Here is an 8,213-nt window from a genome sequence, read left to right as displayed (position 1 = left end):
CCTTAAGAAAAGTTTTAAAGGGCCAAAATAAAACCAAAGGATTATGAAATTGGTGGCAACAGAAGAGTCCCTTAATTTTGGTTTTTCTTCTGTCCCATACCAGGTGGCTCTTCTGACATGAGACAGAGATTTTGGATTTTCTTTTAACAAGCGTGCTTGGGTTTAGAGAAGGAGAAAGCAACACTCCAACTCCAAAGCCAGCTTTAATTTTTAATTGAACTGGGACTACAAAAAGACCATTTGCCTTACATGTCTGTAGAGAACAACAGAAACAAACATTTAGGAAGGTTTATGGACTTTTATCCTGTTAGAAATGTGTTACACCATTAGGCCAATTTATTCTTTTTCTTGGGACACCAACAATTCAAATATATACATATATAGGAACCATTCACATTCAAATAACCACAGCATTCATGGTGGAGTGTAGTGGGTAGCCATTCCAGCTTGGATCTGGAAGTTCCTATTGATACAAATGTAAATTTATATCTGTCATACTTTATGTATGTTCTATTTCTGTTTAGGATATTCGGTATTTTAATATATATTTAAGATTATTGTCATATTGCATATAACACTATATATTCCTACCTCTGTTATAAATATCTTGTGTATTGTCACAATTTTGAAGTCATTGTTCTCTACCATACATTTGCTTATAGACTGTTTACCTTGTTTACATGAAGCCTTAGTCCTTAGGTTATCTTGGTAGATAAGACTTATAGATTTATAGTCACCTATGCTTGTCATCTCTATAGTTACATTAGTTAGGTTATCCAGATTTACAGATACATAGACGGACAGGTAATCTTCAAACACTTCATAGACCTAGAGAATATGGCATTTAAATAACTTAGAATTCTGTTGACGTGAGACACAATTGCTCCTGGCTGCACCAATTTGACCCCGAGAGAATGTTGGGCTTCTAAGACATTTCCATTTGGAAGTTTGTCTTCTTGGCACAAAATGGCCTACTGGGCAAAGATCTGCCCTTGCCTTGATGGCTGACAGTACGAATGCAATGCTGTCCTTTCTGGACAAGCGGGACACAAGGAAAGCGGCCACTGTACTCTACCAAGACAGTGTAAGATGGTCTTTCAGAATTCCTGCTTCTGAAAAAGGTCTGTCAAATACTCTAGGCCTGTAGCCAATTTGAATGCACCAACAATGCTGAGAAACATTAGGTGACTGTCCAGGCTGCCAGCTGTCTTGGTCTACTCTTGCAAGATTCCTGAAAGTTGCTTGCATCCATCTACCATTTCTCAGGTACCATTATATTCCTTCTCAGGTCTTTGATGGGATTAAAGACTAGCAGTTATAGTTACAAATTAGTATATATAATATCTTAGATAGAACATATTAAGTATTAGATTCAGGTTCGTTAGGATAGGACACCTTTTGGAATGATCTTTGTAACATGCCATTTACCTATGCTCTATACTTCTCTGGATTTTAGTATGTGTTTCTTGCTTGATATTGTTTGCATTGGTTGTAGTTCCATCTTATCTAGGTCATTATCCCTCATTATTCCTGGACAGTATTTGATAACCATTCCTTTGTATATAGTCTTGTATTAGGTTAGAACCTTCTTATTTAGACAAAAGGAGGGAGATGTAGTGGGTAGCCATTCCAACTTTGATCTGGAAGTTCCAACCTCCATTGAGGCTTCGGCAACTGTCACGCCTACAAGGCGGGGCCAAGGGAGGTGCCTGGGGACCCGAGATCTGGATGGGCCAGCACTCTCTCTGTTCCGGGACCCTTGATGGTGGAGGTTGACCAAGCAGAGCTCCAGAGAACACCACTGGACTGTGATACACCTTCCCCAGACCCCGTGACCTACCTATCCCTTCATTTGTAAGTCATCCACTAAATAAATCTTCCTTTTAACTATGTGGAGTGGCCTTAATAATTCCACCAATAGTGGAGAATATGTGACTATGCCCATGTGGATGTCAGATGTCAACTTAGGTGTTTTAACAAGCAATCTACCTTGTTTTTTGAGACAAAGCCTCCCTGGGACCTGCGACTTGCCAATTAGGCTAGGCTGGTGGCTAGTGAGCTCAAGGGATCCACCTGTCTCCACCGCTCTAGTGATGGAGTTACACGTGTATGCATCATCCTGGACTTTTATGAGTCCTTGAACTTGAACTCTGATCCTCACACTTATGCAGCAAACACTTTACTATCTCTATAGCCTCTCATCTGCTATGCTTGCATCTTGGCTTTTCCTGTCTACTTAGTGACAGTCACAGAAATCCTCTTCCTACTATGGAAGTCACAAAGCTATTATTGTTAAGGAGCAGATTTGGTCATGAACATGTAAACATATGGGAGAGAATAAACCATTAAATCCGTAGGTAAAGGGGTTATGGGAAGGACTTGAATTGGGGAAACCAAGGGACTTGGTTTCTGCTCTAGTCATCTGGCTTGTTGTTGGGAAATTGTCTATACTCTTGTCCTTAAGATATTCAAACAAGGCCGGGCGGTGGTGGCGCATGCCTGTAATCCCAGCACTCGGGAGGCAGAGGCAGGCGGATCTCTGTGAGTTTGAGGCCAGCCTGGGCTACCAAGTGAGTTCCAGGAAAGGCGCAAAGCTACACAGAGAAACCCTGTCTCGAAAAAAAAAAAAAAAAGATATTCAAACAATCATGTCTTCAATAAAACAACATATTCCTCCTGCAAAAGTCTACTTGGCAGTTCAGGCTGACATGGTGGCTTCCACCTAAAGTAGGCCTGGTCTCCACCTATCTTGTATGCCCAGGTGGCTGCTTCTGCTCCAGCCTCATCAGTGCATGGGAGTCAGCAGAAGGTAGCACTGGGGAAAGAGAGGAGCTCCTCTCTATCTTTTAGGAGCATAAGCCAGAAATTGAACATGTAACTGCCATTCATATTTCATTGGCCAGTATTTAACCATATGACACACACACACCAGAAAGGGAGCCTGGGAGATGTAGTTTTTCTCGGGAGAAAAGAGAAGAAAGTATATTAAACAATAACATATGTGTCTATTTAAAATAACATTTTTATTTATTCTTTGAAATTTTCATACATGTATACAATGTATACTGATCATATCTATCCCAAACCCCTCTTCAGCCTTCCCCAAGATATCTCCACATCTTCCTCTCAACTTCACGTGCTCTATTTTGATCCACCAAGTCCAGTTAGTACTCTCCACGTGTGTGGTGGGGGGAGGGTGTCATCTACCCACCAGGACATGGGCAACCTACCAGGGGTCACTTCATCACCCCCTGCCCCCAGCCATCAACTGCCAATAGCCCCTCAGCTAAGGGTGGGACTTCAATAGCCCCTCTCACATATATGCCGGGATTTTTCACTGGCTTGATCCTGTGCAGGTAGGTCTTGTGTAGGTACCACAGTTGCTGTGAGTTTCTGTGTGCCACAGCCATGATATACCCAGAGGACAGCGTTCCCAGCTCTCCTTCCCAGCCTCCAGCTCTTACACTCTTCCCACCACCTCTTCAGTTATGTCCCTCCAGCCTTGGGGAGATGGTCAGTACAGATGTCCCTCTGTGGCTGAGCACTCACACACAGTTGCTTATTCTCAGCAGTTTGCATAGGAATGCCTCTCTGCATTAACCACTACCCACCGCAATAAGCAGCTTCTTTGCCCAAGGCCCGGAGCAGCACAGATTTTTACACACACTATATGTAAACACAAGCTTCTTTGGCCAAGGCCGGGAACAGAACAGATTTGTATGCATAAACAGAAATATTAGACATTTAGCAAAACAACAACAATAGTTCCCACCAGCCCATGGGGCCTATGGCCTCTCTAGCCATGGGTTTTGACTGTGTTTATAGTTCCAGGCATGAATCCCCTCCTGTGGAGCACAGCCAACAGTTTTTGTCACAGCCCTCTGTTTACTTGGGCAACCAGCACTCTATAGGAGCCAAAGTCTTTTTCATTTGAAAACTCATACATTCGTTTTATACTCAAACATAGATGTATGCATACAGATACTAGGTTTGTATTATCAAGTGAGGGGTTTTTTGTTTGGCTTTGTTTTGTTTTGAGACAGCACCTCAGGTATCTGGGCTGGCACTGACTTACTGCATAGGAGGGGATGACATTGATTTTCGGGTCCTCTTACCTCTACCTCCCCAGTGCTGGAGTTACCGGTTAGTAGCACCGTACCCAATGCATGCAGTCCCAGAGATCCAACTCAGGGCTTCATGCATGCTAGGCAAGCACTCTGCTAGCTGATCTACTTGTCAACCCTACTTCTTACTTATTTGAAATTTTGAGCCACCATCTCATGTGTTCCAGACTGACCTTGAACTTATATAGCCAAAGATGATCTTGGACTTCTGATCCTCCTGCCTCTACCTTTTGAGTACTGGGATTACATCACCACACTCAGTTTCCAGAGTGGTATAGTTGGAACCCTTGTCTTCCTTTATGCTAGGTCAGTGTTCTGTCAGCTGAGTTGAATCCTGAACTAATGTGAGATTTTTGAGTCTGTTTATTGTTAATAGACCCTCTTACCAGATGTACCGTGGGACCTATGAGGTCAGGTGTGAAATCTTGCTTACTCGGCACTCTATCCCCAGAATGCATTGTGGGGTGTGGTCCACGGAAGCTGCTCTGATATCAAAGACAATGAACAGATAGCCATTCTGGCTTTATGGTTATAAGGTTATGGTTATACTGTTTTCATCTTTCAGGAACTTCAGTTCTTTGCCAGTCCAGCCAGTCCAGGCATTCTGGCTCCATGTCTCCTCAAGTCTATGTGCCAAGCCTTTCTGAACCTACGAAATAAAATGTATTCGGGGCCATGAATCCTTAGCGGGATTAAAAATAAATGAAAGTGTATCAAAATAAGTTAACCACAAGAAATGACTTTGTGAAATAATTAGGCATCAGCTTGGGAGGCCAAGTGCAGGGCACCAACTCCTCCCTGCCAAGCATTCTAGCTTTCCATGATGCCATGCAGGGCAGAGCACACTGGTTTGGCTAGAGCCTCTCTTGGTCCTCCACCACTTTAAATAGACCAAAACCTACCATGTACTGGTCAGGGAAAATTATTCTAATTCCAGCTGTTACCACCTGCTGGAGTGATCCTTGGCAAATTGTGCCTCTCTGAGCTTCAGTTTCCTGTGTAGAAAGTGACTAATGACTGGTATATCTCTAATATATTAAAATGTACATTTGTATTTGCATAATAATTTGTTATATATACGCGTGCGTGTGTGTGTGTGTGTGTGTGTGTGTGTGTGTGTGTGTGTGTGTGTGTGTGCAATTGTAGGGGCTGGAGAGATGGCTCAGTGGTTGAAAGCACTAGCTGCTCTTCTAGAGGACGTGAGCTCAATTCCCAGCACCTACCCGATGCCTCACACCGCCTGTAACTCGAGTTCCAAAGGCTCTCACACCATCTTCTGGTCTCCATGGGTACTTCTAGCATGTGTTCCACAAACATACATGAAGGCAAAACATCCCACACACACAAAATAAAGTAATAAACTTTAAAAATGCAAATAATAATGATGCCTAGCTTATAGGCAGAGGTTCTTAAACTTTCTCAGTTTTCCATAGTGTTAGCATATCAAGGACTTTTCGACTGAGCCAGGCCCAAAGAAATGCCCAATAGTGATCACACAGTTAGATTCAAGTGCTTTAATAATGATTGTCTGCACAGTATCTTATAGATGACATTGCATCATTCCCCCGAGCTTTCAACTGCTCTGCGCTATCTCTGAGTTTTCTGCAGTACTTGGGGATGCCTTGGCACACAGTTTGAGGTCTGCTGTCTCTACAAGTTTAAAGACGGAACAAGGCTGTCTATTTGTCAAGGGCCCAGGGCAGAACATCAGTAAATGGTTGTCATCTCATTCTGAGGTCACCTCCTCTGTCCCCTACTACCACCACATCACTGTACGCCTGTCTCCAGCTTCTCCCACCTTGTGGTTTCCGTCTTCTCCTTCAGGGCCCTTCCAAGCCAGTGGTCCTGTTCTTCTCCACTCAATAGCACAGTTGCCAAAGACTTCTCTGCAGATGGGTGTACATCTTTGCTCTCGGCCTGGACTTGCTTGTGTAGATCACCTTGCCCAAAGGTGTAGGCAAAGTAGCAATGTGCCAGTTCCGAGCTTGGGCCTTAAAGGAGCTTTGTGCAATTCTATTTGCTCTTTTATTTTGTTTGTTCATTTTGAGATAGGATCTCAAATAGCCTTAACTGGCCTCAAATTCTCTATGTAGCAGAGAATAACCCTAAACTTCCAATCCTCCTGCCTCTTCCTCCCAACTGCTGGGTTTATAGACGCATGCTATGGTTATTTATGGTGCTTGGGGATCAGATCCAGGGCTTTATGCCTGCTAGGCAAGCATTCTACTGCTTGCTGAGCTGAATCTCCAGACATTTTTAAAATCTTACTTTTTGCACTGCCAAAAGAACATGCCTAGAAATCCTGGAGGATGGCAGGAGACCTGTGGAGCAGCCTCAGACCTGCAGATATGTGACTGGCAGCAACTCACCATCCCATCAACCCACTAATTTTTCTGTGAAAATAGATGGTTGCTGTGATTTGGGTAAGTGTACTCCAAAGACCCATGGGTAAAGTCCTCTCCAGCCTGAGGTACTAGAGGGAAGTAGGGGAACCTTGAACATGTTAGGCCTAGTGGAAAGCTTTCTGTTCATATGAAGGGGAATATTGGGACCCTGGTGTTCTTTCTCTCACCTTTCCCTATGTGGCTGTCATAAGATGAACAGCTTGTTTCTTCACACACACAGTGCTGTAGTGCGCCACCTCACCACGGCTCCAGGTGGCAGGGCCAACTGACCATGAACCCAAGCTTTCATAACTGAGCCAAAATAAACTATTTTAAGTTCATCATCTCAGGTATTTGTTATAGCAACAGAAAACCGATTAGTGCGATTGTTACTTGAAAGTATGGCATTTTAAAGATGTTTGTTACCCAGTGCTCTTGGGACAGTGCCACCTCTGGAGCAAATTCAAAATGAGATCAGATCTGATTGGCTCCTTTGGTCCCCACCACCAAACAGCTCCGTGAACATCAGCCACCATGAGCCAAGGATCTCCTTCCTGTCCAGCCTGCAGGTGGCTTTTGTGGACTGGAGCACCCATCTCTGCTCCGACAGTTGTCCTGTTATTTCATAGCCATGTGACACGGAGCCTGGAAAGGATTATTTCTGGTCCCCGTGTTTAAAAGCTGGGCAGTTGTGGTCAGCAGCTATTTCTCAGAGCACGTTGGTTCTAAAGCGTGACAGCTGAACCAGAATAGAATTTGTACAGCAAATTGTGCCGCCATCGGGATCCATCTTGGGCTGTAAACCCCAGAGTGAAAAAAAGTGGCGCTCCTAACAACTCGCTTTAGGAACTTCCTTCCACAAAGCCGAGGGCAGAACCCAGGCTCCGTGCAGCGCAGGGTCCTTTTGCCTGACTTAGAGGCCTCACACTTAGAACCCAGGTCCACCTCCATGCCAGTGAAGGCCCCTCAGTTCTCTCTGGACATCACACCATGCTTCATGTGCCATCCACCAAGTACCCACCTCTTGGCAAAATTCTTAGCAACGCTCTCCTCAGCAGAGACCAGCTTCCCCCATGTCCTTCACCCACTGCTCCTACCCTGTTGTCTGGGGTGAAAATAAGACCCTCCTCCTTGACTTAAAGATATTTACTTGAAGTTTTTTTTTGCTTGAATAAATTATCAGGTTCTATTTCAAATCCCCTTTGTTAATATGGTCTCTTTTTTTGTTTTCAATTTTTTGTGTCTATAATTATTTTCCTAATATATTTTGTTTTAGACAGGGTCCCACTATGTAGACCAGGCTAGCCTAGAACTTACAGAGATCCACCTACCTCTGCCTCCTGAGTGATGGGACTGAAGATGTGCAGCACCAAGTCAGGCTTCATAGTATTTTTCTCCTGGAGTTCTTGGAGGAAGAAAAGTCTGGTCCCATGGTGGCTGGCTGTCCCTTGTTCTGGGCAGTTTCCTTACATGTTTTGTCATTGTGGGTCTTGGATGGATCTAACGGGGCACATATTCATGGGTATGCTGTCACAGCCTGAGCTGAGAATTCATTTGCTGGTCCTCTCTGCTCTGTATGTAGGTTCTGTATCTAGGATGGCTATATCAGCTCTTGGCTTGGAGTTTCAAATTCATGCGGATAGAGTGCATTTTTGAAAACCCTACATGAGAATTACATCCTGTTTATTCCCACTGTAACATGAGT

The sequence above is a fragment of the Peromyscus maniculatus genome, chromosome 4 (assembly GCF_049852395.1).
Source record: "Peromyscus maniculatus bairdii isolate BWxNUB_F1_BW_parent chromosome 4, HU_Pman_BW_mat_3.1, whole genome shotgun sequence".
NCBI lineage: Eukaryota > Metazoa > Chordata > Mammalia > Rodentia > Cricetidae > Peromyscus > Peromyscus maniculatus.
This window is presented reverse-complemented; position numbering follows the sequence as displayed.